The sequence below is a fragment of the Ovis aries genome, chromosome 10, assembly GCF_016772045.2.
Source record: "Ovis aries strain OAR_USU_Benz2616 breed Rambouillet chromosome 10, ARS-UI_Ramb_v3.0, whole genome shotgun sequence".
Taxonomy (NCBI): Eukaryota; Metazoa; Chordata; class Mammalia; order Artiodactyla; family Bovidae; genus Ovis; species Ovis aries.
The window spans coordinates 48,221,268-48,249,245 of NC_056063.1; the positions used below are offsets into that span (position 1 = coordinate 48,221,268).

General features: G+C 37.7%; 1 protein-coding gene across 4 annotated transcripts in view; it reads left to right on the forward strand.

Moving 5' to 3' along the window:
* PIBF1 (progesterone immunomodulatory binding factor 1) overlaps positions 1-27,978 on the forward strand; it is a 228,876-nt gene that overhangs the window by 79,759 nt on the left and 121,139 nt on the right. The gene's annotated exons all lie outside the window — the stretch shown is intronic.

The window sequence follows — 27,978 nt, forward strand, 5'->3', positions numbered from 1 at the left end:
CACCTTAAAGTCGCCAGCTTCATTAGCCCCTAACAAGAGAGTCAGATTGTTCTTTGAAACTTTGAAACTAGACATTGAGTTCTCCTCTCTGGCTATGAAAGTCATAGGTGGCATCTTCTTCCAATAGAAAGGTATTCCATCTACATTGATAATCTATGTTTAGCATAGCCACTTTCATTAATTATCTTAGCTAGATCATCTGGATAACTTGCTACAGCTTTCACATCATCACTTGCTGGTTTGCCTTGCGCTTTTATGTTGTGGAGATGACTTCTTCCCTTAAATTTCATGATCCCATGAACCAACCTCTTCAAGCTTCAGACTTTTCTTCTCCAGCTTCCTTACCTCTCTTAGCTTTCCAAAAATTGAAGAGACTTAAGGCCTTGCTCTGTATTCGGCTTTGGCATAAGGGAACATGGTGGCTGGCTGGTTTGATCATCTGACTAGACTACTATAACTTGCTTCATATCAGCAGTAAGGCTGTTTTACTTTCTTATCATTTTTGTCTTCACTGGAGACACAGTTTCAATTTCCTTCCAAGAACTTTTCCTTTACATCCACGGCTTGGCTAACTCTTCAGCGCAAGAGGCCTAACTTTCAGCCTATATCAACTTTCAACCTATAGCAACTTTCAGTGTGCCTCTAAGCTTAATCATTTCTAGCTTTTGATTTAAAATGAGAAATGTGTGCCTCTTCCTTTCACTTGAACACTTTGGAGGCCATCGTAGGGGTAATTTCAGTATTGTTGTTTCTCAGGGAATAGGGAGGCCCAAGGAGGGGGAGAGAGCCTGAGGAGATAAGAGAGTCTGTAAATGACTTTAAGTACTAAGCTGTACAGTCTGTTTGCCATTCTGTTGAATAACATGATCAGAGTTCCCAGTTCTAGAATAATTACCCTGGAAGAACGAGTGATGAAAGTAGTACTAAGTTAATAACAGGAAGATAGTTCAGAGAATACTATAAATAGTTTATCTTATATAGGCAAGATTTCTAAAGCCCCCAAACAATTACAGTAGTAACATCAAAAATCACTGATCCCAGATCACTATAATAAATATAATAAGTTTAAAATATTATGAGAAATCTCCAAAATGTGACACCGATATGCAAGTGAGCAGATACTGGAAAAATGGCACTGGTGAACTTGCTTGGTGCCACAAACCTTCAGTTTGTAAGAGAAAAAAGAAAAGTCAGCATGTGCAAAGCTCAATAAAATGAAAGTGTATTAAAAGGAGATATTAAATAGTGGGACTGTATGTAACCTTGTTCTTTATGAACCTTGTTCATAATTTTCCAGGTCTCCTGTAAATGTGTTATCATACTTTCATAATTTAAAAAATAAAAAAATATAAAAAAGGAGATATTAATATTTCTGTATCAGCTTAGAATTAAAATACAGGGACAACTTTGAAGATTTTCATATGGAGATACTATTCTATGGTAATAGGAGTTATATCTAGAATGTGATACATTGGTTGGTTCTGGGCACCCAAGCTCTAAACCAAAGGTCTTAATTGACCAAACCTACTCAGAAGATTAGAAAACATCCTATTAGTGCCCAGATTATAACTGTCTACAAATAGTTGAAGGGTACTTTTCTCACTTGGTAAGGTCTAAAGTAGTAGAATTAGAACAACTGAGTAGACATTACAAAAAGAGTAAAGATAAGCTTTCTGATGAAAGTGAAAGTGAGTCTCTCAGTCATGTCCGACTTTTTGTGACCCCATAGACTATACAGTCCTGGAATTCTCCAGGCCAGAATACTGGAGTGGGTAGCCTTTCCCTTCTCCAGGGGACCATCCCAACCCAGGGATCAAACCCAGGTCTCCCCACATTGCAGGCGGATTCTTTACCAGCTGAGCCACCACGGAAGCCCAAGAATCCTGGAATGGGCAGCCTATCCCTTCTCTAGCGAATCTTCCCGACTCTGGAATCAAACCAGGGTCTCCTGCATTGCAGGCGGATTCTTTACCAACCGAGCTACCAGGAAAGCCCAAGCTTTCTGATAGGGCTTTTCAAAACGCCTCGGCATCGAGTGTGTTCTCCATCAGCAGAAAAGTGCAGGCATCAGCTGGCTAAGCATTTGGTAGGATTGTGTTTATACGGACTGAAGTATCAAGTGGGTAGTTTGATGCATTTATAAAGTCTCTCCTTTTTTAAGTATTTGTTTAGTTATTTGGCTGCATCAGGTATTAGTTTTGGCACATGCAGGATTTTTCACTGAGGCACATGGACTCTGTAGTTGTGGCGTACAGACTTAGTTGCTCAGAAACACGTGGGATCTTAGTTTATTGACCAGGGATCAAACCCATGTCCCCTGCATTGCAGGGCGGATTCTTAACCACTGGACCTCCAGGAAAGTCCCTGAAGACCATTTTAATCCTGAAATTATCTGTAACAACAAGTTCGAAAGAGTTAATACACTGATTAAGTTACCATGTAAAAGGAATGGTGAACCCAAGCAATTTTTGTATCTTAAAATCTCTGTAGTTCACTTTTCCTGTTGTTTTTTTTTAATAAAAACCTATTGTTTAACACAATATTCGAAAAAGATACTCTCTCTGTATATATTTAAATATCCACTGAAATTCTTTTGAGTATAGTTGGCCTAGGAATATTTTGGGAATATCGTGTATATGTTTTGTGTATATTGAAACCCTAGGAAAAATATTTGTTTTATTTTTCAGAGGTTGAGTTTTTACTCTGGCTTCCTTTGTGTCAAAATCAGAATAAACAAATGTGTTTCATTTACATGCACTGCGATTTCCCTGAATCGTGCTTAAGTAAAGCCTGAGACATGTCTATACACAATTTTCCTGTCAAGGATAACCAATCACAACTTTTTCATTTTTGTTGAAAGTTTTACTTTATCAAATGCTTCATTTAATGATTAAACAACCTGTGTTATTATAAAGAGAAATGTAAGGAAGTGGTATGCCACTTTCAAACATGAATGAAAAAGGCTTTTTGCTCAAGACTTTAATTTTCTACAAAAACAAATCGGGCTTTTCTCAGGCATAGAAAAGACCTCTATATGTCCCAATTCAAATTACATAATTTATTTAATAAGTAACAAATACCCAGCTTTCATGAGCAGGAATAGTTATTACCTCTCCTTCTGTTGCTTTGAATCTCTATAAGCACTCTGAGGACTCTTTCTGCCCGAAGGGGAAATTTTTAAACTCAGTCAGTGTGAACAGAGTAAATTTGAATACACTGTTATATCTGTGGGATCCTGCAGGAGAGGCCTGTGTTTGAATCTTAGTTTAAGTTTATAATCCAGCTGCTGCTGCCAAGTCGCTTGGGTTGTGTCCGACTCTGTGTGATCCCATAGACGGCAGCCCACCAGGCTCCCTCGTCCCTGGGATTCTCCAGGCAAGAACACTGGAGTCGGTTGATATTGCCTTCTCCAATGAATGAAAGTGGAAAGTGAAAGTGAAGTCGCTCAGTCGTGTCCGACTCTTAGCGACCCCATGGACTACAGCCTACCAGGCTCCTCTGTTCATGGGATTTTCCAGGCAAGAGTACTGGAGTGGGTTGCCATTGCCTTCTCCAGAGTTAATTTTAATAGTCTTTTCCAGTTATAGTTATTTTAATTTTTTTAGCTATGATTTGATGTATTTGGAATTTTTTTTTCAGTTTGTAGATATTGTTAAGTGAATATTACTTGACAATATGATTTCAATCCCTACAACTTCTCTGGTAATAGTAGAATTTTGTCCTGATTTTCCACTTGTAGAAGACAGAAGATAAGAGGGAATAGGAGATCTAGTGAGTAGATTAAGAGAGTCATATGTTATATTGGGCTAATTTAAAGCTTGATATAGCAGCCAGCTGTCCTAAATTTCCATTCAGTGCTTTATCCCCAAGAGTAGAACAGTTTTGACATGGCTTTATTCTACCTTTTGTCATATTCTTATATTGTTTTATCTTTGTTTCTTTGTTTTTTAATCGTGCCTTGCTCCTTCAATAGGCCCATAAATGTTTGTGTCATTTGAGATGGGATAAAGGATGTTGAAATTTGAAATAGAATTATTTATACTGTGTTTAAACTTTGTTTACTTAATAAATTCTGTGGTAATTTCATTCATATTATCCTTAGTTTTCCTGGTTACATAACGTTTAGTTCACATCATAGTTGTTATTTGAATGCAGAAATTCTTGATTCTCAATCCCATAATAAATTACTCTTTTGACATACTTCTCTATGAAAGAAAGAATATACAATAAATTCATGCTTCTTAAATAATTTTTATTATTTTTTCTTTGAAAATGTGCAAAGTACTCTCTTTAATTGTAAGCTCAGTTCAGTTCAGTCGCTCAGTCGTGTCCGACTCTTTGCGACCCCATGAATCGCAGCACGCCAGGCCTCCCTGTCCATCACCATCTCCTGGAGTTCACTCAGACTCACCTCCATCGAGTCCGTGATGCCATCCAGCCATCTCATCCTTGGTCGTCCCCTTCTCCTCCTGCCCCCAATCTCTCCCAGTATCAGAGTCTTTTACAATGAGTCAACTCTTTGCATGAGGTGGCCAAAGTACTGGAGCTTCAGCTTCAGCATCATTCCTTCCAAAGAAATCCCAAGGTTGATCTCCTTCAGAATGGACTGGTTGGATCTCCTTGCAGTCCAAGGGACCCGCAAGAGTCTTCTCCAATACCACAGTTCAAAAGCATCAATTCTTTGGCGCTCAGCCTTCTTCACAGTCCAACTCTCACATCCATACATGACCACAAGAAAAACCATATCCTGGACTAGACAGACCTTAGTCAGCAGAGTAATGTCTCTGCTTTTGAATATGCTATCTAGGTTGATCATAACTTTTCTTCCAAGGAGTAAGCATCTTTTAATTTCATGGCTGCAGTCACCATCTGCAGTGATTTTGGAGCCCCCAAAAATAAAGTCTGACACTGTTTCTACTGTTTCCCCATCTATTTCCCATGAAGTAATGGGACCAGATGCCATGATCATTTTCTGAATGTTGAGCTTTAAGCCAACTTTTTCACTCTCCTCTTTCACTTTCATCAAGAGGCTTTTAGCTCCTCTTCACTCTGCCATAAGGGTGGTGTCATCTGCATATCTGAGGTTATTGATAACAGCTGCTGTGCTTTGCTGGCGCAGCCGTGAAGAGATACCCCACGCCAAGGTAAGAGAAACCCAAGTAAGATGGTAGGTGTTGCAAGAGGGCATCAGAGGGCAGACACACTGAGACCATACTCACAGAAAACTGTCAGTCTAATCACACTAGGACCACAGCTTTGTCTAACTCAATGAATTGTAAGCTACTCTGATGATTTTTCAAAGTTCATAAGATTATGTTTTATTACTTGATTACTCTTATTTTTTGAAATGTTCTGTTTGCCCATTGGTTTGTTTCATTTATATTGAAACAGTCAAGCTCCATGTTCTCAAATTTTCTTTCAGTGTTTAAGCTGCTGTTCCATCTCACATATATTTGGCCACTTGTATAGGATATTCTAAACTGGTTTCATCACATCCTAAGTTACCACAAGTGACTCTATTTCTTTCCTTGTAAAGGCTTTGGAATTAGTAGTATATAATGTCATGTACATGAAAGCATTAAGAAGTTTATTGCTGAGATGAAAATTATTTCTTCCTTCTTGGTCGAGACACAAGGCTTTGAAAAGAACTGATAAGAAAAACCCATATTTGGATCACAGTGTATGGATTTTGTTTTATCCACCTCTCATCTATCTTTCTTTTTCTTTATAAGGTATTGGTCTGATCTGAAATTCCTTGTCCCACCAGAAACAATGGCCCAGGGGGTCCTGTAGCCAGTCATGGATAGTTTGTTGCTTATAATTGGGCTTAAAGGGTACTACAGGTTCTAAAGTGATATACCTATTCTCCTCCTCAAAAGAATACATCTTTAGTATTTTCATGCAGCGAGTCAAAATACACACATGCACAAAACAATTAGATACTGTTTTCTGTCAGTCTGTTTTTTTTTTTCCAGAGGACTAGGTGGCTTCTGTAGCCAAAAAACAACAAAAAAAGCTATATTAGGGAAATTAATGATGGATGCCAGTATTGTTAGTCCGTGGGACAGAACATCTTTATACAGTAATAGACTAGAGTTATCAGCATATCTTGTTGTGTAAATGGAACAATTGATATAGAGAAAGCTGTTTCCATTCCTGGCAGCATAAACCTCTTCTCTCCTCAAGCCAGAATAACTTTCAATGGATATCACTCTCAGAAGATCAATTCACTGTTGATATTATCAAATCAAAACTGGGCTTTAGCATTCTATCTTAGTCCTTATTCTTTTTTAACTTATTATTTCAAATTTCATTTGTGCACAAAAGCTACAAGAATGATGCAAAGAACTCCTTTAGGTCTTTTATCTAGATCCTCCCCTTTCTAGCATTTAACTACATTTGTTCTATTATTCTTATTCTCTCTCTCTCTCCTCTTTCTCTCCCTTCTTCCCCCACACATTATTTTTTCTTTCCTGCATAGTTTAATGCATCATATACTTTTACATCTTCACAGTTTATTTTCTAGGAATAAGAATATTCTCTTATACAAACACAGGACACTTGTCAAATTCAGGATAACATTGATAATAACACTGGTATCCATTTTTGCCATTGTCCCAGTAATGTCCTTTTATAACAGTTTTTTGTCTGGCCCAACATCCCATCCAAAATTATGCTCTACTTTTAGTTATCATGCCTCTTAGTCTCCTTTAATCTGAAACAGTTCATTTGTTTTCTTTTCCATTTTGTTTTAATGACTTTTGATTATTTTTATTGATATGTTGGATCATATACATATATATGTCTCTTCTTTCTGGAATCTCTTCTGCTCAGCTTTTAACTGTCACTTTAGGGAATGACCAAAAGTGCTTTTAAACTCAAACCGTATCTTTTCTTATGTTTTGTAAACTGTACTTCCAGCTACGTGATTGACATTTTTACCTCGATGTTTTTCTGGACCTTTAAACTCAGTATTTCTGAAACAAACTCAGCTTCCACCCACATTCACCCTTCCCAGAACAAAAAGTGGCTTTAGCTGACCTCACATCAATAAACTATACTAGCATTCTTAGGTCATTTATTTCTGTTTGACCTTCCAGAATAATAATCCTTTCCCCTTGTTCCTCTGTGTAATCTTGCTAAATTTCATAGCTTCTAAAACCCCTGTCATATCTGTATAATCCTCTGCATTCCTGCTGCCATCATCCTGGGTCAGCTTCTCGTTACTTCTTGACTGGTGTCATGTTGTAATTGTGTACAGTAGCCTCTTAATTGATTGCTCCATCTTTCCCCCTCAGTCAGTCCTCTTGCCCAGACCTGTTTCTCCTCCCATAGTTCTGCATTCTGACTAATGTCATTATTTGCCCAGGCACTTGAACAAGAGAGCTGGTGGTTCACATCTCCTTTTTTTTCCCCCCTCACTCCTCTTCTCTTTATTCAACCAAGAACTGTTTGTTGACAACTGCCATGTGCCATTTGCTGTGCTAGAAGTTGATGTACATAAACAAATCCGTGAAGGGAGACTGCCCCTACTGAAAGTCAATTGAGGGAGACGGAAAATAACCAAACAGATCCATAATTATTATAATTATGTGTTTTGATGACTGCTCTGAACTAGATTAGAGGAGGAATAATGGATCGGGCAGGGTATATCATGGTAAGATAGTCCAGAAGGGCCTCTCTGAACACTTAAACTAAACAAATGTCATGTTATTTCTAATTTCTAAATATATCTAATCATGTCCCTCCTCTTAAACCCAGGTGCCGCTGCTTTAGTCAAAGCTTTCTTTTCTCTTGCCCGAACTATTTATAATAGCCTCTGAACCATCTTGCCACTTTCAGTTTAGTCCTATTTTCATCACTCATTCTTCAAGAATAATGTTCTAAAACTGAGAGCTCTGATCATGTCATTCAGAAGAATGGCATCCAGACTGCCCACAACTTAGCATTTAAAGTCATTCACAGACTTCCTGCCTGTCTTCGCAGTTGCAGATCTTTCTTTTGATTCTCCCCTTATACTCAGGACTAGTTGATCTTTTCACATTCTGCAAGAGTGTGGTGCTTCCTGGCTCACCCTTTTATATGTATTCTTTGCTAAGAATGACCTTTTCTTTCCCTTTCTCATGTATCTTACCTTTCACCTGTCAGGTAGAGGCACATTCATGAGGTGAGACTGAAATCACTGATCTTGTCTTCCATGCATGCCTTAAGTTCCTGTCAGAAATATTGACATCTCTGCTATTTTCTAGCATTATAATTGTGTTTAATTTGCAAATCTTTCCCTCTGAAGTGTTGGGGGTTTTTTTTGAGGTCAGAGGTTTTTCTCTTCGATATCTTTGCCTCTCTAGTAAGATAAGGCCTCTATTCAGTGTCTTTGATATAAGGAATTCTCAACAAATATTTATCAATTTCAACTGATCAGAGCTTACCATGTTCATTTTGACTCTTTCCATCATGAAGGCAGTTTGAATGCTGAAAAGAGTGCCCCAGACTTGATTTTACTGTATCAGTGATTCCCAAATCTAGATGAATTTCAGTTACCTGGAGAGATATTTTTGGGTTTTGGGGGAAGACTTTTTTTTTTGCCTCCCTCTACTTGGTAGAGGGTCCCCAGGAATTTGGATTTCCTACAAAGCTCCGCAAATAATCCTGAGCTATTCATTCCTCAGATATGTGTTTTGGAAACACTGCAACAGTATCTATCACTGTGCCCTTCTTGGTGCCTTAATTAACCAGTAATCTCAAAGAAAATATAAGCTTTTTTTTTTTTTTTAACTTGGATACAATCTCAAAAATGACAGAATGATCTCTGATCGTTTCCAAGGCAAACCATTCAATATCTCAGTAATCCAAGTCTATGCCCTGACCAGTAGCGCTGAAGAAACTGAAGTTGAACGGTTCTTTGAAGACCTACGAGACCTTCTAGAGCTAACACACAAAAAAGATGTCCTTTTCATTATAGGGGACTGGAGTGCAAAAGTAGGAAGTCAAGAGATACCTGGAATAACAGGCAAATTTGGCCTTGGAGTACAAAACGAAGCAGGTCAAAGGCTAACACAGTTTTGCGAAGAGAACGCACTGGGCATAGCAAACACCCTCTTCCAACAACACAAGAGGAGACTCTACACATGGACATCACCAGATGGTCAATACCGAAATCAGACTGATTATATTCTTTGCAGCCAAAGATGGAAAAGCTCTATACTGTCAGCAAAAACAAGACCAGGGGCTGACTGTGGTCAGATCATGAACTCCTTATTGCCAAATTCAGACATAAATTAAAGAAAGTAGGGAAAGCCACTAGACCATTTAGGTATGATGTAAATCAAATCTCTAACAATTATACAGTAGAAGTGACAAATAGATTCAAGGGATTAGATCTGGTAGAGTGTCTAAAGAACTATTAATGGAGGTACATGCCATTGTACAAGAGACAGGGATCAAGACCGTCCCCAAGAAAAGGAAATTCAAAAATGCAAAATGGTTGTCTGAGGATACCTTACAAATAGCTGAGAAAAGGAAAGAAAAGGAGAAAAGGAAAGATACACCCATTTGAATGCAGAATTCCAAAGAATAGCAAGGAGAGATAAGAAAGCCTTCCTCAGTGATCAATGCACAGAAATAAAGGAAGACAATAGAATGGGAAAGACTAGAGATCTCTTCAAGAAAATTACAGATACCAAGGGAACATTTCATGCAAAGATGGGCTCAATAAAGGACAGAAAGCATGTGGGCCTAATAGAAGCAGAAGATATTGAGGTGGTAAGAATACATCAAAGAACTATACAAAAAAGATCTTTATGACCCAGATAACCACGATTATATGATCACTCACCTAAAGCCAGACATCCTGGAATGTGAAGTCAAGAGGGCCTTAGGAAGCATTACTACAAGCAAAGCTAGTGAAGGCAGTGGAATTCCAGTTGAACTATTTCAAATCCTAAAAGATGCTGCTGCTAAAGTGTTGTACTCAATATGCCAGCAAATTTGGAAAACTTAGCAGTGGCCACAGGTCTGGAAAGGTCTGTTTTCATTCTAGTCCCAAAGAGAGGCAGTGCGAAAGAATGTTCAAACTACTGCACAATTGCACTCATCTCACAGGCTAGCACAGTAATGCTCAAAATTCTCCAAGCCAGGCTTCAAGAGTATGTGAACCGTGAACTTTCAGATGTTCAAGCTAGTTTTAGAAAAGGCAGAGGAACCAGAGATCAAATTGCTGACATCCGTTGGATCATCAAAAAAGCAAGAGAGTTCCAGAAAAACATCTATTTCTGCTTTATTGACTATGCCAAAGCCTTTCACTGTGGATCACAACAAACTGTGGAAGATTCTTAAAGAGATGGGATTACCAGACCACCTTACCTACCCTCTGAGAAATCTGTATGCAGGTCAAGAAGCAACAGTTAGAACTGGACATGAAACAATAGACTGGTTCCAAATCAAATAAGGCATATCTCAAGGCTGTAAATTGTCACCCTGCTTATTTAACTTATATGCAGAGTACATCGTGAGAAATGCTGGGGTGAATGAACCACAAATTGGAATCAAGTTTGCCAGGAGAAATATCAATAATCTCAGATATGCAGATGACACCAGCCTTATGGCAGAAAGTGAAGAAAAACTAAAGAGCCTCTTGATGAAAGTGCAAGAGGAGAGTGAAAAATTTGGCTTAAAGCTCAACATTCAGAAAACTAAGATCATGGCATCCAGTCCTATCACTTCATGGCAAATAGATGGGGAAACAATGAAAACAGTGACAGGCTTTATTTTTCGAGGCTCCAAAATCACTGCAGATAGTGGCTGCAACCATGAGATTAAAAGACCCTTGCTCCTTGGAAGGAAAGTTATGACCAACCTAGACAGCATATTAAAAAGCAGAGACATTACTTTGCCAGCAAAGGTCCATCTAGTCAAGGCTATGGTTTTTCCAGTAGTCATGTATGGATGTGAGAGTTGGACTATAAAGAAAGCTGAGAGCCAAAGAATTGCTGCTTTTGAACTGTGGTGGTAGAGAAGAGTCTTGAGAGTCCCTTGGACTGTAAGGATATCCAACCAGTCCATCCTATAGGAAATCAATCCTGAATATCCATTGAAAGGAGTGATGCTGAAGCTGAAACTCCAACACTTTGGCCACCTGATGCGAAGAGCTGACTTTTGAAAAGACCCTGATGCTGTGAAGGATTGAAGCCAAGAAGAAAAGGGGACGACAGAGGATGAAATGGTTGGAGGGCATCACCGTCTCCATGGACATGAGTTTGCGTAAGCTCTTTGAGTTTGTAATTGACAGGGTAGCCTGGCATGCTGCAGTTTGTGGGATCACAAAGAGTTGGACACAACTGAGCGACTGAACTCTACTGAACTGATGATGCACAAAACTTAGAAAGGAATTAAAGAGAAAAGTGAAGATAGGAAAAGGAGGGAGGGTAATCCAGAACATTGAATTGATAATTTGAAAAGGAAGGTTTCTAAATCAGAAACAGACTAAAACAAAAACAAAAACAGAAAGAGAAAAAAGTCATCCAAACATTTAGTGAAGTGATATTAGACATAGAGAACAGACAAAATATATCCATGTTCAGAGAATTATCAAGAAGAATTTTTAAAAAAGAGGAAGTTAGTGTGTTAGGATAAGAAAGCAAAATGGAAGAGGAAAAAATATTTAGAGATATAGTAGAAGAAAATTCTTTCTGAGATAAGGATCTGCAGTTTAGCAGAATTCACCACATTCTGGGTGGTGTGGAGAGAACAGGAACAATAGTGCAGTAAATCCAAGTGAAGTTGTTAAATATAACTTAAAGGAACATTATTAGAAGTATCTGGACTGGATAAGTAAGTCATTTGCTAAGGAACAAAATACTGGTTGAGCTTAATTTTCTCTTTCCATAATTTTGTACTTTATTTGTTTAGCAGTATTATTATTTTTTTAATATATTGATTGATTAGTTGATTGCTTTGGTAACCCCAGGTCTTAGTTGCAATAAGTTGCAACTTAGTTGCATCCTCAGTTGTGGCATGGAGAGTCCTAGTGGTGGCAGTGTGGGATCCAGCTCCCTTACCAAGGGTCAAACCCCAGTCCCCTGCATTGGAGGTCAGAGTCTTAGCTACTGGACCACCAGGGAGGTTCCTGACAATATTTATTAACCATCTGTTTTAAGCAAGCACCTCTTGACAGTGGAATTGAAGATATAACAAAAGGTCTCTGTCTCAGCAGAATTTACATTCTTATGGTGTAAATCAGAATGCATGTAAATAAGCAATAAAGAAAGTAATTTTTAGAAGGTAGCAATTATTTGTAGTGATGCTTCCTAAGGCCCTCTTGACTTCACATTCCAGGATGTCTGGCTCTAGGTGAGTAATCACACCATCCTGATTATCTTGGTCGTGAAGATCTTCTTTGTACAGTTCTTCTGTGTATTCTTGCCACCTCTTCTTAACATCTTCTGCTTCTGTTAGGTCCATACCATTTCTGTCCTTTATCAAGCCCATCTTTGCATGAAATGTTCCCTTAGTATCTCTAATTTTCTTGAAGAGATCTCTAGTCTTTCCCATTCTGTTGTTTTCCTCTATTTGTTTGCATTGATCGCTGAAGAAGGCTTTCTTATCTCTTCTTGCTATTCTTTGGAACTCTGCATTCAGATGCTTATATCTTTCCTTTTCTCCTTTGCTTTTTCACCTCTCTTCTTTTCACAGCTATTTGTAAGGCCTCCCCAGACAGCCATTTTGCTTTTTTGCATTTCTTCTCCATGGAGATGGTCTTGATCCCTGTCTCCTGTACAATGTCACAAACCTCCATCCGTAGTTCATCAGGCACTCTGTCTATCAGATCTAGTCCCTTAAATCTGTTTCTCACTTCCACTGTATGATCATAAGGGATTTGACTGAGGTCATACCTGAATGGTCTAGTGGTTTTGCCTACTTTCTTCAATTTCAGTCTGAATTTGGCAATAAGGAGTTCATGATCTGACCACAGTCAGCTCCTGGTCTTGTTTTTGTTGACTGTATAGAGCTTCTCCATCTTTGGCTGCAAAGAATATCATCAGTCTGATTTCAGTGTTGACCATCTGGAGATGTCCATGTGTAGAGTCTTCTGTTGTGTTGTTGGAAGAGGGTGTTTGCTATGACCAGTGCATTTTCTTGGCAACACTCTAGTAGTCTTTGTCCTGCTTCATTCCATATTCCAAGGCCAAATTTGCTTGTTGCTCCAGGTGTTTCTTAACTTCCTACTTTTACATTCCAGTCCCCTATAGTGAAAAGGACACCTTTTTTGGGTGTTCGTTCTAAAAGGTCTTGTAGGTCTTCATAGAACCATTCAGCTTCAGCTTCTTCACTATTACTGGTTGGGGGATAGACTTAGATTACTGCGATATTGAATGGTTTGCCTTGGAAACAGAGATCATTCTGTCGTTTTTGAGATTGCATCCAAGTACTGCATTTCAGACTCATTTGTTGACCATGAAGGCTACTCCATTTCTTCTAAGGGATTCCTGCGTGCAGTAGTAGATATAATGGTCATCTGAGTTAAATTCACCCATTCCAGTCCATTTTAGTTCACTGATTCCTAGAATGTCGACGTTCACTAAAGCATCACTACAAACAAAGCTAGTAGAGGTGATGGAATTCCAGTTGAACTATTTCAAATCCTGAAAGATGATGCTGTGAAAGTGCTGCATTCAATATGCCAGCAAATTTGGAAAACTCTGCAGTGGCCACAGGACTGGAAAAGGTCAGTTTTCATTCCAATCCCAAAGAAAGGCAGTACCAAAGAATGCTCACACTACTGCACAATTGCACTCATCTCACACACTAGTAAAGTAATGCTCAAAATTTTCCAAGCCAGGCTTCAGCAATACGTGAACTGTGAGCTCCCTGATGTTCAAGCTGGTTTTAGAAAAGGCAGAGGAACCAGAGATCAAGTTGCCAGCATCTGCTGGATCATGGAAAAAACAAGAGAGTTCCAGAAAAACATCTATTTCTGCTTTATTGACTATGCCAAAGCCTTTGACTGTGTGGATCACAATAAACTGTGGAAAATTCTGCAAGAGATAGGAATACCAGACCACCTGACCTGCCTCTTGAGAAACCTATATGCAGGTCAGGAAACAACAGTTAGAACTGGACATGGACCAACAGACTGGTTCCAAATAGGAAAAGGAGTACATCAAGGCTGTATATTGTCACCCTGCTTATTTAACTTCTATGCAGAGTACATCATGAGAAATGCTGGGCTGGAAGAAGCACAATCTGGAATCAAGATTGCTGGGAGAAATATCAGTAACCTCAGATATGCAGATGACACCACCCTTATGGCAGAAAGTGAAGAGGAACTCAAAAGCCTCTTGATGAAAGTGAAAGAGGAGAGTGAAAAATTGGCTTAAAGCTCAACATTCAGAAAACAAAGATCATGGCATCTGGTCCCATCACTTCATGGGAAATAGATGGGGAAACAGTGGAAACAGTATCAGACTTTATTTTTCTGGGGTCCAAAATCACTGTAGATGGTGACTGCAGCCATGAAATTAAAAGACGCTTGCTCCTTGGAAGAAAGTTATGACCAAGTTAGACAGTATATTCAAAATCAGAGACATTACTTTGCCAACAAAGGTCCATCTAGTCAAGGCTATGGTTTTTCCAGTGGTCATGTATGGATGTGAGAGTTGGACTGTGAAGAAAGCTGAGTGCCGAAGAATTTATGCTTTTGGACTGTGGTGTTGGAGAAGACTGTTGAGAGTCCCTTGGACTGCAAGGAGATCCAACCAGTCCATTCTGAAGGATATCAGCCCTGGGATTTCTTTGGAGGGAATGATGCTAACGCTGAAATTCCAGTACTTCGGCCACCTCATGCGAAGAGTTGACTCATTGGAAAAGACTCTGATGCTGGGAGGGATTGGGGGCAGGAGGAGAAGGGGACGACAGTGGGTGAGATGGCTAGATGGCATCACTGACTCGATGGAAGTGAGTCTGAGTGAACTCCGGGAGTTGGTGATGGACAGGGAGGCCTGGCATGCTGCGATTCATGGGGTTGCAGAGTCGGACACGACTGAGCAACTGAACTGAACTTAGCAATTATTTAAGAGAGATAAAATGAGAGTGTGATTCAAAGAAGTGAAACTATATGAGGGGTGACATTTTTGCATCCTGAGTGATGAAAAGTCGCTGGTCCTATGAGGACTCAGGAAACCTGTTACCCATGTGGCCCTCCTTAAAAAAACCTACTTAAAAGTGTAATCTGCACTTCCCTGATGGCTCAGAGGGTAAAGGATCTGCCTGCAGTGCAGGAGACATGGGAGACTCAGGTTCAATCCCTGAGTCAGGAAGATCCCCTGGAGAAGAAAATGGCAACCCACTCCAATATTCTTGTCGGAAAATTCCATGGACAGAGGGACCTGGTGGGCTGCAGTCCATGGGGTCACAAAAGAGTCGAACACGACTGAAGCCTCTTTTAAAGCATGTCACCACAGCCAAAGAATCAAAGAACTTATGCATTGAGATGTTAAGGTGTAAAAGAACTGGCAGTGAACACTTAATGTAAAATTAAATCATAATAACTGTTGTCATTCTGGTTTCAAAACACATTATAATCATAATAGTTAAGGGGAAACTACAGCATAAAAATAATAATTTAACATAAGTAAAGGCAAAAATAGTGACTTGCGACTAAAATTAGAGAATTGATGGTGAGAGGGAAATAGTGTGTATATAATATATATAATATTGTATAATTATAATTTCCTCAAACTTCATAAGAATCAATAGCATTATCAACAAATATATATTTAAACATATTAGTTATGAAAGAAAACATTAATTTAACTGAAAACAGATAATATACTTGCATATTGCCAGAGGAGAAGGGAAAAGAAAAAGAAAGCATAGACTTTATAACAAAAAATAGATAAAGCAAACATCAAAGAAGCATAAAATGGAAAATATAAATTCTTAAGATGACAGACAACTGAATGTGTCTTTTCTGGCAATTTTAAGTGTGATGGACCCCCTATTATATAGGAAATGAAATACAGTTTGGGTCAAAAATTAAACTATATTCTTTTCACAATAAGTATCTCCCGATATTTAAAGAGGAAAAATAGGGACTGTGATTGTGATCCAGTGATTAAGAATCTACCTTACAAGGCAGGGGACACAGATTCATTCCCTGGTCAGGAAACTAAGATTCCATATGCTGTGGGGCAGCCAAGCCTGTGTGCTCTAGAGCCATGCACCCGGCTACTGTGTGCAGGCTCTAGAGCCCCTGCGTTTGAACTGTGGTGTTGGAGAAGACTCTTGAGAGTCCCTTGGACTGCAAGGAGATCCAACCAGTCCATTCTGAAGGAGATCAGCCCTGGGATTTCTTTGGAGGGAATGATGCTGAAGCTGGAACTCCAGTACTTTGGCCACCTCATGCGAAGAGTTGACTCATTGGAAAAGACTCTGATGCTGGGAGGGATTGGGGGCAGGAGGAAAAGGGGACGCAACAGGAGAGGCCTATGCGCTGCAATTAAAGAAAGCCCTCGAGCCGTCACAAGGATCCAGCACAGCCAAAACAAAAGAGATGCAAAAGATTTTTTTTTTTAAGTGAAAAATAACACTATTCTAAAACTATTCTGGAATAATTCCTTTATTAAAACTGTTTTAAAATAATAATTCAGGGCCTTGAGAATCCCTCTGTCGTGACAATATATACACAATGAAGAGATGCTCCAGAATATTTAGGCATCACATTTGCCACAGGGAAAGTGCGCACTTTTTCACTGAATCTAGCTTAAGGCCACATTAAGTTATGATCAAAGATATAGTTCAGTATGTAGCTCGTTAATTAGCTTAGTGAGAATATGGTGATAGTAAGATCAAGGTTTCAGGTCCATTCATCTTGCAGACCTTTTATTTTATTTTTTGTGGAGGTGAGTGGAGGAGGATGAGGGGGTTCTATCATCTTTTCTAAATCTATCCAGCTGCCTCACATATTGTAATTTTTGGTCCCAAGTGGAGAGAGTAGATAGAATCAGTACAAATATGTAAGTGTTACTAGAAAAACAACTCAAAGCACATGCTCTTCTGGTGACTTATCAATAACGTGTGTTTGTAAATGAAAGAAAACACATCATCACATATCTGCACATTTTTCAAGATGCTTTCTTAGAAATCCAGAGTCGTTGTTGGTCAGTCATTATGTATATGAATTGAATCAGAGAGAGGGGTATGTGTGGGTGGGTGGGTGTGTGTGTGTGTGCACACACGTGCATTTATATAGCTTTCTTTATAGGCTGCTGCTCTGTTGCTTAGGGGGATATTTTCATAGATTTACATTTGGTAAATATATCTGTGTCCAAAAAAAGATATGTGTAAAAAGTTGGAATGCCAGCTGACTAAATCAACTCATAAAAACTTCAGTTAAAAGCAAGATATTTTCCACGATTATTTTAAAATATGATGTTTACTGGAAGGAAAGTCCAGAGAATTACCACAGATGAAGTGTGAGTGTATTTCTCCCACTTGTAAATGAGCTCTTATTTCCTACAGTGTATATTCTGGTCCACAATGAGTCATTTTCAACATGTTTCAATTTAACTCCTAATACATTTTTAAACTTGGCAGGCATATTTAGATGAACGTTACTTCCAGTTTTAGAGACTGCTTCTAAATTATACTTCAGTACTGCAGTCATTATGAAAAGTTCTTTCAGTAAAAAGGAAACAGAATTGATTGGAAGTGTTATGTTTTGAAGGAATAAAAATGGTTGTCATGAATAAAAATCAGATAGTTAAGCTTTTAAAAATTTTGTTACTGCATAACCCTCCTAATATTATCTTAAAGCGCTATAAGTTTCTTCTTATTGATAGAAGGCACTCAAGAAAAAATGAGATTTATTTTAGGTAATAAAGTTAATATTTATTGATCTCTTACTATGCCTAGCACTGTTTAAGTGTTTTAAGTGTATTAACTTTTTTAATGGCCATATAATAGGTAGTAGTTCAGTTTCTATAAACCATTCAGACTTTTTTTCTATTATATTACATGGAGCCTGACACATTTCTGGACATATAACTGGTGTTACATGAATGTTTGTAAAAGTTAATATTTTATGGAGAATTTTACATATGATGAATATTTAATAATTCCTGTTTATAAATTTGTGCAGTCCTGTGAATCTTACAGTCTACTGGCAGATTTCAGTTGATCAAACTGTCCAGTGTTACAATTTTAATATCTTTATTTTTATCATAAAAATGTTTACTCTAACTTTAAAGGTTGCCTAAAGTTTAGAGCTGGGAAAAACTTAGTTATTGAAAACAGTCTACTCATTTAGCAGATGAGGAAAGAATCCTAAATGGTTATATGACTTGCCCTGAGTTATACTGTTACTAGGAGCAGCATTAGAAGTAGACATGTGTTCTCTTTGTTCCTGTCCTGGTGTTCGTTCTGCCACAGAATTGTGTCATTCCATCACTAAGAATATGAAGCACAACGTGTGTGATGTTAAACAGCATCAGTATGTACATTTTTGCTCTCCAGTATGCATGTTAAAAACAATAAAAAAACTCACAATGATGCTGTATTAATTTCCTGTGGTTGCCATAATAAATTATCCCAAACTTTGTGACTTAAAACAGCAGAAATTTATTCTCTCAGTCTGGAGGCTAGAAGTCTGAAACCAAGGTGTCTGTAGGGCCATGCTCTCTCCACAAGCTCCAGGGACACGCCATTCCTTCCTTCTTCCATCTTCTGGGGCTCCAGGCATTCCTTGCTTTCCTTGGCTTATGGCCACATCTTCTCTAGTCTCTGCCAGTCTTCATATCACCTTTTCCTCTATATGTGTTTTATAAGGATATCTGTGATTGCATTTAGGGCCCACCCAAATAACCCAAGGCAGGCTCTTCCTCTCAGGATATTTGCTTAATCACATCTGCAAAAACCCTTTTTCCATGTAAGGTAATATTGGAACATGGACATACATTTTGGGGACAGCCCACCATTCAACCCATTCAATATGCCTTTTAAGTCATTTGAATTAATATAAAGTTGGATTATCTTTTCAACCTACTAATGTGACATTTAGCAAATTACTCGATCTTAAATGACACCTTATAGATTCTAGCCTCTGTACCATATGATGTGTGATGTGTATTTACTCTGAACTAAAAGACATCCTACTTCTAATATATTTTTAAGAACATCATGGCAGGTACATTCTGAGTTAAAGAAGCAGAATTGGATGTTTTTAACATAGTGTGGAAAAACAGCTTTAAGCTAAGCTATATTAACTTCATTTAGACCATATAATTGCTTTCTTCTATATAGCGAATACTTTTTGCTTTATTATACTTAAGATTCAATAAGTAAGATCTTTTAATAATATAATGACTTCCATGTTTTATTTTTGTTATACTCATTTTTTTCATTCAGCAAACTTTTAGCCCTTCCTGGTTTTAATAAATGTATGTGTAACCTGTTTATTTCTAAGTCATATGCTGGATACGTGATCATTTAGTTTCTCCTTCTGTAGAAATCATTGTTACTAGTATGAAGAAATTCCAGAAATCATTGTTACCAGATGTGAAGATATTCTCAATTCCTTTTATCTGTTAAAGGGTTTTACTGTAAATGAAGGAAGAAACATAACTATATATTATATAATTCTGTGCATCATAGAATTAAATGATATTTATTTTACAGTTTAAATTCTCAATAAATGTTAACTATTATTATTTATTCTCACCATCCAGTTAGTTGACTTTTAAACTTTAATTGTGTATTCTCTGTTCAGCACAATAAAGACAAAGGGTTGAAGCAGTCTCTGACTAGATCTGGAAAAACTATTTCATGCAGATGGATAACCTTGACTGTTACAAAACTCTTGGATGAAGGAGGTCCCTTTCCTCAACTTACCATTTATTTTAATCATTAGTAATTCATATTATTGGGATTTCCCTTGCATTATTTGAGAGTTTCAAAACATTGTGTTGGCCAAAAAGTTTGTTTGGATTTTGCCATAACATCTTACAGGAAAAACTTTTTAGCCAGCCCAGTAATATATCCATGTGTTTTTTTAATGGGTTTTTTTTTTTTTAACTTAAAGGCAATATGTTTTTATTTTACAAGTTAGAAGTCTAATCTGTACATTTGTCAAAAGTAGGAAATGAGTTAATAGATCTTCAAACAGCGAAACTTAACTGACATCCACATATCTATTATTAGATTTCAGATGTTTTCCTTTAATTCACTGGAACCCCAAATATGAGTTTCTGTTAGCGAGAATATTCATAGATGCTCCAAATGTAATGATGCCTGTCATTTCTAACATACTTTTTGTCCAAAATCACAGAGATGGAAAATGACCAAAAGAATACATCTCCCAGCCTCCAGGCAAGGGTGCACCCAGATCATTCAGGTCAGGTAGACTGTCCACATGTAAACCTGTAGAGGAATTCATATTCCTGTAAATGACAATGAAATGTTAGCTTTGAAATAGTTTTTTAAAGTAGTTTAGAGGAAAATCACAGTATGGTTAATAGCCTGTCATTTATGAGAATGGAATGTTCTGTATGTTGGTACCACAAGACATGTCTATTCTTATTCATTTCTCATCTTTTGCTATTAGTTAAACTGTGCATTTGATCCAGAAATAAGTCAACAGATGTTTAAATGGAAAATGTGTTATGAAATCCAACCATTTGTGTATAGTAAGCATAGATTTTCTTTTTTTTCTTTTTTTTTTTTTGGACCTCAAAGTAATAGCACTTGAGGTCCAAAATCAAGTTCTTTAACTAAAATGCTGGTCTCTAATTTTTGAAAATTAAAACCATGAACTGAGTGCTTCTAAAGATAACAATTTTTTAGCCAGTTTTCCATGTCACTAGCTACTGTACAATTATGTGTTATCCAATAGCAAATAATGCCTCTTATCATGATAGAAACCACCTCTTGCTCAGCTCTCTTATCGTGCTTAAATATTAAGCATTACACTTATAAGAAATTGTAAGCTCTAGTAGCCGTTCTACAGGCTTATGTACCAGTTTTCGTCCCACAAATTTTAAGCAGAACTACCTTTACAAATTAAAGTATACACAACAAACTGGAAAATTCTTAAAGATGAGAGTACCAGACCACCTTAACTGCCTCCTGCAAAAGCAGTATGCAGGTCAAGAAGCAAGTTAGAACTGGACATGGAACAACGGACTGGTTCAGAATTGGGAAAGGAGTGTGTCACCCTGTGGCACATTAATTTAATTTATATGTAGAGTACATCATGCAAAATGCTGGCCTGGATGAATCACAAGCTGGAATCAAGATTTCCGGGAGAAATGTTAATAACCTCAGATATGCAGATGATACCACTCTAATGGCAGAAAGAAAAGAGGAACTAAAGAACTTCTTGATGAAGGTGAAAGAGGAGAGTGAAAAAAACTGGCTTAAAACTCAACATTCAAAAAAGAAAGATCATGGTATCCAGTCGCATCACTTCATGGCAAATAGATGGGGAAAAAATGGAAACAGTGACACTTTATTTTCTTGGGCTCCAAAATCACTGCATCAGTAACTGCAGCCATGAAATTAAAGGATGCTTGCTCCTTGGAGAAAAAGCTGTGACCAACCTAGACAGTGTATTAAAAAGAAAAGACATCACTTTGCCAGCAAAGGTCCATATAGTCAAAGCTATGGTTTTTCCAATAGCCATGTACAAATGTGAGAGTTGGGCTGTAAAGAAAGCTGAGCACCAAAGAATTGATGCTTTTGAACTGTGGTGCTAGAGAAGACTCTTGAGAGTCCCTTGGACACCAGGGAGATCCAACCAGTCAATTATAATGGAAATCAATCCTAAATATTTATTGAAAGAACTGATGCTGAAGCTGAAATTCCAATACTTTGACCACCCGATCGATATGAAAAGCTGACTCGTTGGAAAAGACCTTGAAGCTGAGAAAGATTGAGAGCAAGAGAACAAGGGTGCGACAGAGGATGAGATGATTGGATGGCATCACCGATTCAATGGACATGAGTTAGAACAAACTCTGGGAGGCAGTGAAGGACAGGGAAATCTGTCATGCTGCAGTCCATAGGGTCACAAAGAATCGGACATGACTGAGACTGAACAACAACAAGACACAGCTGAAGTTTATGCCTTCTTACATCATACATATGTCTTTGATGGTAGAGAGCACTAGAGCAATGTTAAATTAATGCCTCACACTTTCTATAAGCTTTCAATAAAAAGTTTAGCAATTGTAATTCTTGGCGTTCATTTGACTAGACTATGAAAAAGTTCGTTTTTCTTTTTATGAATTTTATTTATAAAAATGATGCAGTTTATAAACACTTCTAATTTTTAATTGCTGATACTATCTGATGAATGTTATAAATTTGTACATACATAATTGTGTACCCAAAGTAAAACTCCATACAGCTAAACTCATTTTCCTGTATCATGGAATATTGTTGTTTAGTCGCTAAGCTGTGTCTGACTCTTTGCAACCTCTTGGACTATAGCCTGACAGACTCCTCTGTCCATGGGATTCTCCAGGCAAGAATACTGGAGTCGGCTGCAAATTTCCTCCTCCAGGGGATGTTCCCGACCCACAGATCGAACCTGCGTCTCCTATGTTGGCAGGCAGATTCTTTACCAGTGAGCCACCAGGGGAGAATATACTGGATATTGTCATGACTGCCTCTTCTCTGTGAGAATTAAGTATCCACTGCACAATTTTATGAAATGTTCTCTGCTTCCCTCAATTCTTTAATATCTGAATGAATCTAAGGCTTCCTTCCTGTCAATTTCAAATGTGTAACATTGCTTACCTTATTTCTTTTTATTTTAAATGTGAGCCAACATTATGAACCCTGTACTTTTCTGTGAACCTCAGGAAGCAGAAGAGAAATATCTCTCTCCCTATGCTTTCAGAGGAGAATGTATGTATGTATGTTGTACTCAGATTTCTCTTGGGTGAAGTGTGGACTATGACAAGAATAATAGAGAGGTAAAATCTCTCCCTAAATTTTTCTTTCAATGGACTAGAAAGTGTTCAGCTCAATAGTCCTTGAACCTTTGTGCGTAACACTGTAGATGAAAAAATTTCTTAAGATATGATTTCTGTTTCCAAAGAGCTAAAAGAATAACTGTATATACATATTTATATTTTAAAGCAAAATGTTCTATATCTCAAGGATCTCTACTGGTCTATGAATATCCCTATTTATTTTAAAGTAGTATAGGGAATGATCTTTTAGAGAAGGAGGTATGTGAAACAAGCATCTGAAGTTTGAATTGTGATATGCCAATCTGAGAGAAGGGCATTCCCAAAACTTTATAAACCTTCCTAAATGTAGAAGGAAGACAATTAAAGGATTATCCAGAAATAACAGATAATTCAGTCAACTGATTTGGCATATGTACAGTTAGGCAGAGGAGATAGATAATTTCATATTCTGGTAGCCCTGAAATAGAAAACAAAGAGCTTATATTCACTTCAGTGAGTTGTGAGGGGTAATGCGATGAGAATCATTTTAGATCATTAACTTGGTAATAAGCCATGAAATTAAAAGATGCTTACTCCTTGGAAGGAAAATTATGACCAACCTAGACAGCATATTAAAAAGCAGAGACATTACTTTGCCAACAAAGGTCCATCTAGTCAAGGCTATGGTTTTTCCAGTGGTTGTGTATGGATGTGAGAGTTGAACTATAAAGAAAGCTGAGCACCAAAGAATTGATGCTTTTGAGCTGTGGTGTTGGAGAAGACTCTTGAGAGTCCCTTGGACTGCAAGGAGATCCAGCCAGTCCATCCTAAAGGAGATCAGTCCTGGGCATTCATTGGAAGGACTGATGTTGAAGCTGAAACTCCAATACTTTGGCCACCTGATAAGAAGAGCTGACTCATTTGAAAAGACCCTGATGCTGGGAAAGATTGAGGGCAGGAAGAGAAGGGGACGACAGAGGATGAGATGGTTGGATGGCCGACTCGATGGACATGGGTTTGGGTGGACTCCAGGAGCTGGTGATGGATGGGGAGGCCTGGTGTGCTACGGTTCATGGGGTCACAAAGAGTCGGACACAACTGAGCAACTGAACTGAACTGAATATATATTCAGAGAAATATATATTTCAGAATAATTCAGGATACCATGAATAGGAGCATCTGACACTCAAGTAACAGATAACCATGGCCTCAATTGGTGTGATAGCCCAAGGGAACAGATGGGAAAATTGGTTTTAGAAATACAGCTAGGGGCTGGTGACTTGTGGAGATTCTCTACCCTGTTCTCTACTCATCACACTTCCTTTCCCAGAGAAAAGAAATTCTTAATATGTTTGGCTCCTGTTCCAAGATGGTTCTGGTCATCTTTCTCGTTTCTGGTCTCTAATCTCTCACAATCATGAAGACAGGTTGCTCTTCCATTTCCTCTTTCCCTGTGACTAGAAAAACAGGGTTGGAGATCACTTGCACTTGTTAATCTTTGGCAATATATACACATGCACTGATGTATTTAGTCTCCAGGAGCCATCCAGAGTTAAGATGGGACTGGGGCTTAATGACCTCTCTTAAGCTGATCACATTCTCCATTCCCATCTACCAGAGACTTCTAAATTGCAGTTTTCACTCCTGAGCCCAGCTGAATAACACAGTCGTGATTCTGTTTCCCATTTGCTCCTGGCCTCTTTGCACCTGTTTTTTTAGGAACATCATGCTGAGGGTGCTTATTTTCATGGATCATTAAATATTTCTTGGATCTCCCCAAATGTCATCTTAACAGCACTCAATCCCACTGTCTCCACAAACAAGTGGATCCTATGGTCTGCACATATTAGAGGCAATATAATTTATGTTTCAGATTACTATTTCCAGATGTAGATTGCCCGGGTTGTGATACTTGCTCCATCATTACTGAGTACATGACTTAAGGAAAGATGTTTAACCTCTGTGCCTGTTTCCTCATGTATAAAATGACAATAATAGTAACTTAATCATAGAATTGTTGTGAAGACTAAATTGGTGTTTGGCACAGAGTTTGCCACATAACCAACATTAAACAATAGTTACTGTGATTAGTAAAGATTCAGTAACTAACTAGGTTTGTATGTTTGGGGGCACTTATCAGTGATTTCTACAAAATTCGGGGTAGTGAAGTTGACAGTAATTTCATAAGACTTTGTGAAAGCAGAAGTGATTCACAGATGAATGAGGGTTATGATACTGATTTAGGACTTGTACTTGAAGCTCTAACACATCATTGACATAATAAAAATATGGTAAATGGGAATAAGGATCTCAAGCCTGGGAGAAAGATTAGGACTGCAAGATAAAAATTGGGGACATGTCAACATTGCTGAATCTTGTAGTAAGAACTGTGAAATTTGAGAAGAGATTTAATAAGTGCTAAATACTTTCTGTGAATTAGATACTCTGTCAAATGTTTTGAGAGTTTTTTTTTTCTTCTTTGATTTTTTTTCTTGATTTTTATTATTTCTCACAAATGGCTATTTTTTAAGTGAGGAAATTAAGGCTGAAGTAGATTGTTTTCTTAAAGTATGATAGCTGAAATCTACAAGCAAGCTATTAAACTAATCTCTAGCAAGATTACAGAACACAGGGTCGTGATGAAAATAAGTTGATTATCTCTCTGTATACTAGTGATAAGTAGTTGAAATTTTTGAAAATTAAAAGTCTTTTAGTACTTACTGTTTGTAACAGCATCAAAACTACTAAATACTTAAGGATAAAATTAACAAAATATGAAGCAAGTACATGACACTGAAAATTAGTAAATATTGCTGAGAAAAAGTAAGGCAGACCTAAATAAATAGATACATCACATTCCTAGATTGGAATGCTGAATATTGCTAACGTGTCAGTTGTCACCAAAGTGATTGATAGATTCAGTGCAATTGTGATGAAAAACTCAGCAGGTATTTAGTTGGAAATGAGAAGCTAACCTAAAATTTACATAGAAATTTACAGGACCCAGAATATCCAAAATAATTTTTTAATGTGAAAGTGCCAGTATAATTCAATAAAGAATTATATAATCTTTTCAGCAACATGCTAGAACATTTTTATATCCATGTGCAAAAAACTAAACCACAACCCTTACCTCAAAATATAAAAATTAATTTGTATTAGATGCATTCTGGGCAGATGTTTTCTCCAACTCTGTGATTTGTCTGCCTTTTCCTTTTTAATCAGAAGAGCAAAAATTTCCTTTTTCATGAAGTGCAGTTTAACAACTGTTTTCTTTATGGTTCAGCAGCACTCATAGATCTAAATATAAGGACAAACAGACACACACACACACACACACACACACACACAAAATACAGAAAAATCCTATTAACCTTAGGTTAGTCAAAGAACATGTAAATAGGACACAGAGTGTGAACCGTAAAGAAAACAGTTGTTAAACTGAACTTCATGAAAAAGGAAATTTTTGCTCTTCTGATAAAAAAGGAAAAGTCAGGCAAATCACAGAGTTGGAGAAAACATTTGCCCAAAACGTATCTAATGAAGAACTTGTACCCAGAATACTTACAATTTAATTAAGAATATAAACTTTCCACTTAAAAAAAAAAAAAGTGGCCAAGGTTTGAATAGACATTTCATGAAAGGAGAAATGCAAATAACCAATAAGCAAAAGAAAAGATGCTCAATATCATCACTCATCAGGAAAATGAAAACTAAAACCACAATTAGATACCACAACAACCAGAATGCTACAATCTAGAAGGGCTAGACTTTAAAACACAAATAATACCAGATGTTGGCAAGACTGTAGATTAGCTGGACTGTCTACACATTGCTGGTGCGAATGTGGAGTGGTACAATCACTTTGGGGAACAGTTTGGCAGTTTCCTATAAAGTTGAGCATTAACTTACTGTATGATTCAGCAGTGCTACTTCTGGTTATTTACCTAAGAGAAATAAAAATGTGTGTCCACAAAGGGCCTGAATATAAATGTTTATAGCAGCTTTATTCATAATGGTCCAAAACTGAAAACAGCCCAAATATACATCAGATAGTCAATGAATGAGCAAATTTTGGTATATTAATTCTCTGAAAAACTACCCAGCAAGAAAAGGAACCAGCTGCTCAACACGCAACTCCATTGGTAAATCTTTCTAAAACGTAGTATGTTGAATGAAAGAAGGCAGTTAGAAAAGGCTGCGTACTATTTGACTTCATATATGAAACATTCTAGAAAAGGCAGAACTAATAATGACTGATGATCAGTCACCAACAGCCAGAGGTAGGTTGAAGGAACTGACTTCAAAGTAGCACAGGGAATTTGGGGGTTTGATGATAATGTGGTTTGATTGTGGTCCTGGTTGCATGACTGTGAACATTTGTCAAAACTCATAGACTTTTATACTTAAAATTGATTTGGCTGCTCTTGGTCTTAGTTGTGACACGTGGGGATCTTCGGGCATGTGGGATCTATTAATAGTTACCTGACCAGGGATTGAACCCAGGTCCCCTGCATTGGGATCATGGAGTATTAGCCACTAGACCACCTGGAAAGTCCCAAGCTAATTTTTGTTTTAAGGTGATTAAAAAAGGTATAGCCAATGGGTGGTATGCCAATATTCAAATTTATTTCTCTACTTTTATGGCAGGGGTGGGAGAATCAGACAAAAAATAACAGGAATTTTAAGATCTCTATTTTCAGATGACTTGTAGGAGTGAAAACTAGTAAGAGGCTAAATTGTGACGATGCAAACCAGCACTATAAACAAATAGGAAAGAAGGGTCATTAGTTTAAAGAGCTGACAGAGTTAAGAAAAAAGTTGAGCTTTGTAAAATTTTTTAGGACACAAGAGAGCTTAGCAGGTTTGTAAGCAGAGGAGACTCACTATGACAGAGAAAGTTTGAAAATGTAATCAAGTGATAATTGAGGAAGTCAAAGTGTTTTGGTATCCAGAGGTCAATTAGAGAACTATGATCCTTTGAACCAGAAAAGGAACATTTTCAGAGATAGAGCATTAGAAAAGAAAG